Source organism: Mastigoproctus giganteus, chromosome 8 (assembly GCF_048544385.1).
Source record: "Mastigoproctus giganteus isolate SK-2022 chromosome 8, ASM4854438v1, whole genome shotgun sequence".
Taxonomy (NCBI): domain Eukaryota; kingdom Metazoa; phylum Arthropoda; class Arachnida; order Uropygi; family Thelyphonidae; genus Mastigoproctus; species Mastigoproctus giganteus.
In genome coordinates this window covers 49789669-49803196 of record NC_143582.1, presented here as the reverse complement: position 1 = coordinate 49803196, position 13528 = coordinate 49789669, and the positions used below count along the sequence as shown (strand labels likewise).

The following is a 13528-nucleotide window of genomic DNA, read 5'->3' as shown; positions in this document are numbered from 1 at the left end:
CAATAAATCAATCAATACAAATGTTAATTGTATTCAGCAGTCACAGGCTTGAACCTAGGTCCACTCAAAGAGTGCCTATAAGATGGTCAGAGAGTCAGAATATAAAATGAACCATTGGTACTGGCATTTACTAATGTAATCCAAGGCTAACTTTATAGCGTCCAGCTCTGCAGTAAATATGCTCTATTCAGGGAAAACCTGCTCTGATATAGTGGTGACTGTAAAGACAGCAGCAGATCTTACATATGATTCCGACTTCAAGCCATCTGTGTAAACTGGTGCAAAGTCAGAATGTTCAGCTCGGTGTGCTGAATAGAGCTGCAGGTGGACAGATGATGGAGTTTCTGACTTTCCCCCCTTTTTAAGGGGAAAGTCAGATACCGAAATGTGAGCATGCCATGGTGGAAGGTGTTTGGACAACCTTGTCTACCTTGATTTTAAATTCTCTCAGTAGCTCTTCGAGAAGAATACCAAAAGGATGATTGGCAGTCTTATGGGCATTGCACAAACTTTGCCATCGGGGCTCAAAAACGGATGGTCATGTAGGATGGTGTGGCAGGGATTTCAGTTTTAAAGCATACTTTAGAGACAGCTGCTTACGTCGAAGTGATAACGGTGGTTCATTTGCTTCAATGAATAGGCTCTGGACAGGAGATGTTCAATATGCTCCAGTAGCGATACAGAGAGCCTGATGATGAACAGGAACCAGCTATCAATGTACACTGTCCCTGGCTGAATTGTACACCAGGGACCCGTAATCTAGTCTGGATCATACAAGTGCATAGTAAATGAGTAGTAGGGTACATCGGTCCGCACCCCAAGATGTAGAGGAGAGAGAGCAGAGAAGATTCAGGGCTCTCGTGCACTTTGTATGGAGTTCACAGATTTGATCCAGAAAGGTCAACTTTTTATCAAATACAAGTCCCAAGAATTTTGCTTCTTACACTACTGGAATATCATTCTGTCCAGCCTTAATTCGGGAGTAACCAAACACTTAGCCATAATTATGAGATCATCCTTAGGCTCAAGGGAGGTTCCCACGGACTGGAGATATGCAAATGTATCCCCAATTCACAAAGGGGGATCGAAGGCTGACATGAGTAATTACAGACCAGTTAGTTTAACTTCTGTTCCGGGTAAAATAATGGAGTCACTGGTTAAAGATGCATTGCAGGATCATCTAAACAAGACTGTAGCAATAATTCAGACATGGCATGGGTTTGTTAAAGGAAAGTATTGTCTGACAAATCTGATTGGATATTATGATGTGGTTACAAAGGAACTGGATGCAAAAAATAATTTTGATATCCTATACTTGGATTTCAGGAAAGCTTTTGACACTGTTATGCTTGGAAGACTACTGTATAAATTGGAGCAGAATGGTATTAAGGGTAAGTTGCTACAATGGATAAAAGGATGGTTAAGTGCGAGAAGACAGAGGGTGGTAATCAATGGGTGCTGCTCTTCTTGGACAAATGTTATTAGTGGAGTCCCACAGGATTCGGTGTTGGGTCCACTGTTGTTTTGTATATTTAACAATGGTATTGATGAAGGTATATCAGGCTTAGTGTCGAAGTTTGCAGATGATACAAAGGTTTGCAGGGTTGTTAATGACAGTAATGGCAGTGTGCTACTGCAGAATTGGCAACTGAAGTTTGCCAATGACAAATGCAAAGTGCTGTATACGGGTAGAAGGAACGTACCAACTGTGTGGCACTACACTTTAGGTGGTAAAAAATGAAAAAGATCTGGGAGTAATTGTGCAGTCAGATATGAAGTTTTCTGAGCAATGCAGACAGGCTGCCAGGGCAGGTCATGGGGTTTTATCAATGATATACAGGAATTTTGCTAGCAGGGAAACGGAGGTGATTGTTCCTATGTATAAGGCAATGGTCAGGCCACACCTTGAGTACTGCGTACAGGTCTGGAGGCCTCCTTTTAGGAAGGATGTAGATTTGCTTGAGCATGTACAGAGAAGGGCAACAAGATTGGTGAGGGAATGAAGGGATCCTCTTACCAAGAGAGGCTTAAGTTCTACAAATTGCAGCGGCTGGAGACTAGGCACCTACAAGGTGATCTGATTGAGGTGTATAAGGCCTTGAATGGGTTGAGCACACTGAATTCTAAATGAGATTCCTCCACTTTCTAAATTCTAAATGAGATTCAACCCTAATTCCTGCCGAGAATTAGGGTTGAATTTGAAAGTGTCTGCAATTCTGCCCAGACAAGATAGAAGGGATTATATGATGAGAGCCTTGTCGATCAATTTGGCCCTGGAAAGAATGTGCAAGGCTCAAGGGGTAGAATTTTTTTCAGCCTGGACTGTACTTGTTAACAGGAGAGACTGCTTCTATAGGGATAGGATACACTTAAATAGAAAGGGTGCAAGAATATTTGTTGATGCTATCGAGGCAGTGTTAGGTGGATCGAAAAACTGATAGCTTGGGGGGAATTACAAGGACTAACAGTTTAACAGTAGCCGTAGGCAGAGGTGAAGGTGATTCTTGCACAACTTCTATTAGAATAAGTAGCAACCTGGAGCGTGGAGTGTTGGGGGTTTCAGGGACGGATGGCAGTCATCCTGAAATAGGTGGGTATGTGGGATGTGTCAGGGTAACTAGGAATAGGAATAGGTGCATGTATACTTGCATGTATACCAATGCTAGAAGTATAGTAAATAAATTTGATGAATTTGAAGTATTGGTCAAGACATCAAAGGCGGATATTGTTGGGATAGCAGAGACGGGGTGTCACACAGATACAAGGAATGCTGAACTGGAATTTGGGGAGTACAATCTGTACACAAAGGATAGACAGGATAGAAAGGGAGGAGGGGTTATGCTGTTAGTTAAGAAACATATAAAATCTAAGGGAGTGAATCCAGTTGACATAGTTGGTTAGCGCAATGTTGAATCAGTTTGGTGTGACATAAGCACTGCGAAAGCAAAAATAAGAGTAGGAGGGTGTTATAGGCCTAATGACTCAAATGAGTACAATGAACAATTGTACAGAGAAATAGAGTGGGCTAGTAAATCGGAATGTCTTATAATGGGGGATTTTAACTTCCCAGATATTGACTGGAACTTGTGGGTTGGTCACTCATACAAGTCAGACTTTTGTGGATTTATTGGATGATTGTTTCCTGCAGCAGCATGTTTGAGAGGCAACCAGAGAAAATAATATTCTTGATCTGGTTATCAGCAGTGATCATTCTTGTATTAAGAATTTGCAGATAAAGGAACCACTAGGTGGCAGTGATCACAGTGTACTGATGTGGGATTTACTTAAAGATTTAATTACCATCAGGGGTAAAGGAAAGGGTTTTTGCTTCCGTAAAGGTGAGTACAGTGGTCTCCGACAGTTTTTAAATTCAGTACAGTGGAATCAACTGACAATGTTACCAACAGTAAATTCTAAGTGGGAAGCATTCAAGGAATTAATCGTGGATGCTACTAAATGTTTCATACCTATTAAGAAATACTGTTCAAGGTTTAGGCCTAAATGGTTATCAAATGAACTAATGAGACTCGTAACAGAGAAGAAAATTGCATGGGATGCATATAAATTATCAAGCAACTCAGAAGCCTATGGCAGATATAAGCTAGTATGTAATCAGGTCACAAAGGAGATTAGGCAGGCGAAGGCAGATTACGAGAAATCCATGGCAAAAGATGCTAAGAAAAACAGCAAGGATTTCTTTCCTTATAAAAACTCTAAAAGGAAGGGGATGAATCTGATTGGTCCACTTGACATCGATGGTTCGACTGTTGATGATCCTGCTCAGATAGCAAACAAACTGAATGAGTATTTTGCATCTACATTCACACATGAGGAATTATTAAGGTTTGAAAATGGCAGAAGGTTATCAAATTGTAGCAGGATACTTAATGATTTTGTAATAACTGAAAGCAAAGTGGAGGAGAAATTGTTGAAGTTAAACATAAGAAAAGCACCTGGGGTGGATGGGATCTATCCAGTTATATTAATGGAGGCGGCAAAGCAACTAAGCAAACCCTTAGCCATAATTATGAGAGCATCCTTGGATTCAGGGGAGCTCCCCACGGACTGGAGATGTGCAAATGTATCCTCAATTCACAAAGGGGGATCGAAGGGTGACACGAGGAATTACAGACCAGTTAGTTTAACTTCTGTTCTGGGTAAAATAATGGAGTCACTGGTTAAAGATGCATTGCAGGATCATCTAGACATGACTGCAGCAATAATTCAGACAGCATGGGTTTGTTAAGGGAAAGTCTTGTCTGACAAATTTGATAGGATATTATGATGTGGTTACAAAGGAACTGGATGCAAAAAATAATTTTGATATCACATATTTGGATTTCAGGAAAGCTTTTGACACTGTTGCGCATGGAAGACTATTGTACAAATTGGAGCAGAATGGTGTTAAGGGTAAGTTGTTACAATGGATAAAAGGATGGTTAAGTGGGAGAAGACAGAGAGTGTTAATCAATGGGTGCTGCTCTTCGTGGACTAATTTATTTGGTTGTTATTTGGTTTTTTTTAGGAGCATTAGCAGCTAAGGCCATATTGCTCTGGGGATATGCGGTGGTCATTTCTTGACCTTTCCGCATCCTCCGTATTTGGTGGTGACGGGCTCGAACCCCGGTCTAATCAAGAAGCGTGTGCTATGCACTGCTGCTCCTTCCCACCTGGCTACTGAGGCGCCTCGTGGACTAATGTTATTAGTGGAGTCCCACAGGGTTCGGTGTTAGGTCCACTGTTGTTTTGTATATTTATCAATGATATTGATGAAGGCATATCAGGCTTAATGTCAAAGTTTGCAGATGATACAAAGGTTGGCAGGGTTGTTAATGACAGTAATGGCAGTGTGCTACTGCAACAGGATCTAGATAATTTGGGCAGATGGGCTAAGAAGTGGCAACTGAAGTTTAACGTTGACAAATGCAAAGTATTGCATATGGGTAGAAGTAACCCCAGAGAAACGTACCAACTGTGTGGTACTACACTTAAGGTAGTAAAAAATGAAAAAGACCTGGGAGTAATTGTGCAGTCAGATATGAAGTTTTCTGAGCAATGCAGACAGGCTGCCAGGGCAGGTCATGGGGTTTTGTCAATGATATATAGGAATTTTGCTAGCAGGGAGAAGGAGGTGATTGTCCCTCTGTATAAGGCAATGGTCAGGCCACGCCTTGAGTACTGTGTACAGGTCTGGAGGCCTCATTTTAGGAAGGATGTGGATTTACTTGAGCATGTACAGAAGGGCAACGAGGTTGGTGAGGGGAATGAAGGGATCCTCTTACCAAGAGAGGCTTAAGTTCTGCAAATTGCAGTGGATGGAGACTAGGCGCGGTGATCTGATTGAGGTATATAAGGCCTTGAATGGGTGGAGCACGCTGAATTCTGATGGGATCCTTCCACTTGTTCAGATTCCAAACCTAAGGGGGCATAAATTCAAATTAAGAAAAGACAGATGTAGAATAGATGTGCGGAAATTTGCCTTTAGCCAGCGGGTGGTTAATTGCTGGAACAAATTTCCATCTGTTGTTGTGGAAGTTGACAGGTTAAATAAATTTAAGGAGGAACTGGACAGGCATTTGGAGGGAATGGTGTGATTTTTTTTTTGGCTGATGCTGCATAAGCTCATACACTTGCTTTCTTGCATCACATGCCACTATTACTACTACTACTACTTGTTCAGATTTCGATCCTAAGAGCGCATAAATTCAAATTGAGGAAAGACAGATGTGCGGAAATTTGCCTTTAGCCAGCGGGTGGTTAATTAGCATTAGTAGAGGCATATGATGCAAGAAAGCAAGCTTATGCAGCATCATCCAAAAAAAGAAAAAAAAAAAAACTCTCCCATTTGCTGGAATTGCTGGAACAAACTTCCATCTGTCATTGTGGAAGTTGATAGGTTAAATAATTTAAGGAGGAACTGGACAAACACTTAGAGGGAATGGTTGTGTGATTTTTTTTTTTGGCCAATGCTGCATAAGCCCATACACTTGCTTTGTTGCATCACATGCCACTATTACTACTACTATTACTAATTCCATATGGGTTCTCTTCACACATCCCAAGTAAGGGAAGGGAGTAGAGAAGGTAAGGAGAAGAGAACAGGTAAAGTTCAAATTAAATGGAACGGCATCAGCGGGGTACCGAAATGGGTGACCCCTAAGAGTGGGTTAGCAGTAAGTAGAGAAGGGGAGCAGATAGAAAGATCAATGGCAGAAAATATATGGGTAGGCATATAGAAGAAGGTATTAGTTCCCACATTTAGAATGGAAAAGTCACTGTCATTGAGCATATGCTCTATGACTCATCCCCTTCTATTGATACTAGCACTATCCCACAGGGTATAATGTCCATTAAAAGCCCCAAGAAGTAAGAAAGGGGAAGGCAGCTGCATTACAAAATTATTAAGGTCTTTCTGGAGGATGTCGGTCCTGGGTGGCAAATAAAGAGAGCAGATGGTTAACCAAAATCCATTGTAACGAGAATTGCAACAGCCTCTATGCTGGTTGTAAGTAGCAGAGGCTGAACTGGGGTCTGGTTGCCCACAAGGATAGCCACTCCTCCATGAGCAGGACCATCTGCAATTATATTCTTACAAAAAATTGTGATGTTACGCATGGCAAGATCATCATTTGCCTTTAGGTAAGTCTCCTGCAAGAAAAAGCAGACTGGCTCGTGCTTCTGCAGGAGGGCCTTGATATCATCAGTATTTCGCTGGAATCCACGACAATTCCATTGTAGTAATTTAGCCATTATTTTGGCTTGGTAGGTCCATCAGGTGGTTTCTGAGGTGCCGAGGGCTTACTTTTGTCAGTCTTGGATTTATCTTTTTTGGAGAAGTATGGACACAGTCCCCTGTCCATTACCTCCTCCACAAAGAGTTCCAAGACTGACTCATCTGGTACATCTTTCTCCTCGACATCCATTTTTTCTTGGGAATTACGGGGTATTGTTCTTTTCTCCAGTAACTTCTTTCGGTACTGGGGAGCATTAAGAGGTATGGATATAGGAGTGGCAGCTGATTGGTCCTTCTGTGCAGATTTTCGTGAACTTAACAGGTAGCATGCAATAGGAGTGAATGACTCTTTTGGTGGAATAGTCACTTCAGTCTGAGTTCCAATGGAATAGTTCCCTGTTACCTTCTGAGCATAGGTAGGTTTGTTTGTATTCATAGGTTTCACCACTTTTCTTGCCTCCTGATATAATATGTTCAGCTCTGCCTTAAGACTTTTAATGTCTTTTTCTTCTTTCCACCTCTCCACTTCATTCTCCTTGGCAGATAATACAGGTAGGTTTTGTGGCTGAACATCTGTAGTTTCCTGGTCCTTTGCAACACATCAAGCGCATGAAAGGGCTCCACTATAGGCCATTTAAGAGTGTCTGTATTTCTGGCTGTAAAGGATTTGGTACGTATGGAAGCAGTGGGCAGTTAACATAGCCCACTTTGATTTCATTAGGAGACGTTGGTGAATTAAATGTCAGGATAATGTTTCTTGTCAGAACGATTTTCCCATCCCTACACATGGATATTTCCTTCACAGCTATCACTCCTTGTGGTTTTAATTCAGAACCGATTTCCTCGTCCATCACATCCATGAGATCCCATTCCGTGATGACACCACGGGATGAGTTCAGTGTCTTGAATGAATGAATCGGTGGAATGAATTATCATGCAGCGAGGTGTTGGACTTGACATAACCTCAGTTTTCTGTCTCTTAGCGGAAGTGACATTATTGGGGTCAATGGTCAAGTTTTCAGATAGGGACTGGGTTGGACCCCAGAAGAAATATCTTTATCAGGATTCATGAGGATTCAATATTGGTTCAGTGCCTGGGCTCCCCACCCACCATGGAGCTTTGGGCTTTGGTAATGACTTTGAAGTCTGCTGCATGCTCTGATGCTACGTCTTTGGGTTGTATGAAACATCCAACACTCATCTTCAGTAACAATGCAGTTGAGGAAATTAGGGCTATCTTGACAGGTCTGGATGACGTCTTTGCATGATGATGCTCTTCATTGCCTCTGCTCATCCACAATAGCTGTGGCAAAAATTCTGCAAAGACCTTCCTTTACTGTACATCTTCATGCAGGATTTGACGAATCATCTCCTTATTCACATTAAACTCACCAGCCATGATTCTGAGGGTCAAATGACAATTGCTTGCCACAATTTCCTGAACTTTTGCAACTCTGTCCTCATTTCAAGAGGTTGACAGATGCCCACTTCTTGGGTCATCACAAACATTCTCACATCCATTTCTCAACATCACATACCATTCAAATACACTAATATGATTTAATGCAGGGGTGGGCAACCTTTATAAATGGTGGGCCAAATAAAATGTCTATAAGGTACACACAGGCCAATTTTTTTTTTTATAGCTTTCTGCAATTTTTAGGATTATTAAAATGGTGCATAATGAAAAAATTGTCATAAATAGTTTTATGTTATTTATTGTAATATTTATACATATAATTAATTTTATTAATAAGAAAAACAAAATACAAATTCAAGACAAAATTACAAAAATACAATTATAGTAGCAAAATACAAATACAATTCCAGTACCAAAAACTGCAATATTTTCATTTTATAATATTTAATGAGAGATTTGATAGTTTTTATTTTTATCAGTGAATCGATATTTGTTGTAGCAGTGCATAGAATATTTTCTAAATTGATATCAGAAATTCCATTAATTCAAAAATATATATAATAAACCACAGGCATATTTTTGAAAACGACCACAGCCTGGATTTACACGTTTGTGGGCCAAAGTTGACTCGTGGGTCGGAGGTTGCCCACCCCTGATTTGACGTTTCATATGTTTATGTTGCAGATTTTCCCAGTTTAAAGCAAATTTTGATATTTGTTCATTGCTCCACTGCAAAATCATAACACAGAACATTAATGCTACTAACAAAACTGGTTGTTACTTGCAACCTGTCAGCCTACTGGACAATCTCCATACCGCCACTGTTTGAATACAGTCAGTCCTCGTATAACATGTGTTTACATTACACGAATTCGATCATATATGATTTATAAAAAGGGGAACGATATCGTATATAACACGAACCGAATTCACTTATGCACAATTCGCCTTTGTGTTTACAAGAAATGGCAGTCAAACACAGAATTACCCCAACTGAATACAACACGATAAGAATGAAGAGAAGATTCTGAAAATGTATTTATGTTTTTCATATCAGTCAAGGGGAAACACATTTCACCATAATAACGTAAAAACTCACACAATTCCAGCTATCAGTATTATCGCAAATGCAATTAGATCGTGTTTGCCATCAGTTTATAACAGATTCCACCAGCAGAAACACAAATGGAAATTGTTTTTATTGTTTTATGGTAGTAACCCCCAGAAATGTGCTTTAGTAAAATGTGAGGTGTTAACAGTGTGTCGCTGCCTTTACGGTGTTGTTTATTCAGTTGCTACATGCGTGAATCTTTGTTTATGTGTATCAAGCGTGCCTCCTCATTTTGTAATTGTGCTTTATTCCCCAAAGATGAGTAAAATACTTAAAAGGTGTGAAAAGGAAGCATCTGGTGAAGACACTACATATTCAAAGAAAACCTTACCAAACACAATAAATAATCGTAATAAAATACGTAAGTATTTTATTACGACTATTTATTGTGTTTGGTAATGTTTTGGTTAAAACTGTGTGTTCAATCTTGGGTGGTTGGCACCTAACCCTATTTTTCCTATAGGGCCTGTTATTTATATTGCACGATTTTGCATTGCACGAGGGTTTCTAGGAACACAACTATCATGCTATACGAGGACTGACTGTATTTACTATATTCGAACATGATCAAAACACCACCAGTCTCTGAACTTTATTGCCAAACTCATAGATAAAAAGAACACCACAGATGCATTAAAATCCTTTGCTTCCCTGCATCCACATGCTGAATACTAATACTAAATGAATGCTTCTTATATCAAGATATTAAATTATTATTATTGTTATTATTTGGTTTTCAGGATCATCAGCAACTAAGGCCATATACGGTGGTCATTCCCTGACCTTTCCGCATCCTCCGTATTTGGTGGTCACGAGGACTGACTGTACTTACTAAATTCGAACATGATCAAAACACCACCAGTCTGTGAACTTTATTGCCAGACTCAGATAAAAAGAACACCACAGATGGTGTTTTTTGATGCATTAAAATCCATTGCTTCCCTGCATCCACATGCTGAATACTAATACTAAATGAATGCTTCTTATATCAAGATATTAAATTATTATTATTGTTATTATTTGGTTTTCAGGAGCATTAGCAACTAAGGCCATGTGCGGTGGTCATTCCCTGACCTTTCCGCATCCTCCGTATTTGGTGATCACGGACTCGAACCCCGATCTAATCAAGAAGCGTGTGCTATGCACTGCTGCTCCTGCCCACCTGGCTACAGAGGTGCCCAAGATATTAAAGATGTGAGGTGGAAGTACAATATTCTTGACCTCAATTTTATATTACTGTTTCCTTAATGCAAAAATAAAGGGAAGAGATTTAACTTTTTTCAAGGAAATTATTTCTGCTAAAAGCATTATTTGAATTCCATTCAATTAGAACAGTTGGAGAACCTAACAAGTACAAATACTAAATGAAAACTATTCAAAGAAGTAATTCTAGCAGAAGCTACCCATCTTGTGATATCTTTAAAGCATTATTATTACTGACCTAGACTACAGTAGAAAATCACTGAGCTGATGAAGTAAGTAACCAACAATAAATTTGTGTAAGATGAATATAAATTCTCATGAGGAACTGAACATTATGACAATATACAAATTAATATGTAATAAAATTACTTAGTGAGTAAGAAATCGTAAGACAGACTGAAATTTTGGTCTGAAAAAATGGCAGTTGAAGTACAACATTGGGAAATGTGAGGTTCTACATTTGGGTAATGGTAACCCCAGATTGTCTTATTACTTGGCAAGCAACAAATTTAAGGCAGCTGACAGAGAAAGTGGGGAATAATAAAGAACTTTTTAAGATAAGACTTTCCGATTCTGATTTACTGGCCCACTCTACTGTATATATCTGTATAGTTGTTCGTTATACTCATCACAGTAATTTGGCCTATAATGTACTCCTACTCTCATTCTTATTTTTCCAGTGCTTATGTCACACCAAACTGACTAAACTTTACAATGGTAACCCACATCGCCTGAGCACAATGCCTTAGATTCTATGTGCTACTGAACTAATAGAATAACTCTCTCCTCCCCTCCTCTCTGTCCTTTCTGTACATGCACACTGTACTCACCATAATAAACATAAGGGATGCTGAATTCAAATTCAGCATCCCTTATGTCCGTATGGCACCATGGAATATAATATCCCCATAAATGTCTGAATTTGATAACTTAACTAATACTTCAAATTCATGAAATTTACTTATTATACTACTAGCATTAGTGTATGAGCAAATATATGTATATCTGTTTTTGTTCTTAATAACCCTAACACAGTATACATATTTGCTTGTTCCATGAAGACTCCCAGCAGACATTTTTAATTGCCACACTTTGCATTCCAGGCTGCTGCATGTTTCAACAGAAGCAGGGAAAGAATCAATTTTTCCTCTGCTTGCAGTTCCATTTAACTATTAGTGCATGTATTTCCCCTCTCCCCTTTCCAAACTGTCAGTTTTCTGAGACACAACCCAACATTGCTTTGATAGCATCAGAAAATATTCTTGCATCCCTAATATTTAAGTGTATTCCTTCCCTCTAAAAACAGTCTCTCCTGTTAACAATCACAGATCATGCTGAGAAAAATTCTACCCCATGAACCTTGCACATTCTCACCTGGGCCAAACTGACTGACAAGAATTGTGGTAACCCTGGGGCGAGGGGACCAATATTGTCATACTGAGGTCTATTTTTCCTTCAACTGCTCTATGTTTTTAGTAGACAACTATGTATGAACGTCTTCATATACTGTGTCAAATGGAATGTTGTCTAGAATAGGCACCAGAAATGGCCCTAGCATTTGCAGATATATTTGTACAAGTGCAGTATGCTTTTTAAACTTACCTAACATTTTTTTGCCTGTGGATTTCTATGTTAATATTACTGGTGGGCAAAAAAAAAAAAATCACTTTTTTCACCACCTGTTAAAATTCAGGGTGATTCTTTAGATTTGACATTGCTGAATTCAAATATGGCAACCATATTGCTGTAACACCTACTAATTTTAAGGGAGAAGGGGGGATTCAAGTCAAAAAGTAAGTTTCTAGTATAAAATATTTCATATATTTTAAGAAAATGTTACATACAGTACTAAATATTGAGAAATGGGTCTATTAACCTAATTCTATTTATAAAAATGTTTATCTGATAACAAAACACTTACTTTGTCAAATTTTGCCTTTTATAATCATCCATTCGTGTCTCCCGTATGAGATTCCAACAGTAGTCTGCCAACATATTTGGACTCCATTTTCCCTGGTATCTTTTTTACATTTAAGAAAAGTATTTGAAAAGTAACATGTTGGTCCCAATTCTCTGTACACAAATTAGCTCATCCACAATTTCACTGTAATTTTATGATTTCTCATTTCCTAAAAAGTTCTGGCAAACATTTTCAAATGCCTTCCAGGCTCTTACTTCTGCAGCATTTAATTTTTTGGTGAATTCCACATCTTGGATAGCAGTGTGAGTTGAGGACCCACAAAAATTCCCTCTTTTATCTTGACCTCACTGATTGAAGGAAACTTTTGCTTCAAACAGGAAAATTCTTCTCCTTTTTTGTCCGTCACTTTCACAAATATTTTTATCAAACCTAGCTTGATAAGTAATGGAGATAAATAGATTTTTGACTTATCCACCAAAGGAGGATGTGCTACATTTTTCTGGCCTGGTGTAGTTTCTGAACAGTCTGGCCATTTTTTTACCCTGTAGTGGCAATCCTTCATTCAGCTGTCCCACTCACATAATAAGCAGCAGTATTTAGTGTATCCACCTTGCAACCCAGTCAGCAAAGCTACTACTTTTAGGTTGGCACAGATATTCCATTTGTACTCTTCATAGCATAATTTTTGCAAAAGAACCTATAGGTTCTCTTACGTTTCCTTGTAATTGGTCCATGCATGTGAACTGCATGGGCCAATGGTATAGATGGATACTTATTTCCATTGTGGAGTAAAACTGCTTTCAAACTGACCTTGGGCGAATCAATGAAAGCCTCCAATGCCTGGGGACGTGCTCCAGATGCAACTCTTTCATTAATTCCTGGACATTGTTATGATAAACCAAAGCACCATCCATGGAGTAATAGGTCATTATATTAGATTGCCTCTTCATATAAAAAGACACCTTGACACCCTTTTCAAGAAGTTTCCACTGCTAAAGCTATGATCCTAGTAACTAAGTCTTGGTTTTGGAGAGGTCCAAATCTGTGACCAAATCATTCAATTCTGCCTCAGTCATTAGATGGGCTTTGCAGTATCAAGAGTTAAAAGTCTAGATCTGTACTTGTTCTGGGTTCTGCATC

The 13528-nt window shown here is 39.2% G+C and overlaps 1 protein-coding gene across 1 annotated transcript in view; it reads right to left on the bottom strand.

Annotated features, from left to right (window-relative positions):
• The window catches only part of Su(var)3-3 (lysine-specific histone demethylase Su(var)3-3), an 801787-nt gene that overhangs the window by 640568 nt on the left and 147691 nt on the right, over positions 1-13528 (bottom strand). The gene's annotated exons all lie outside the window — the stretch shown is intronic.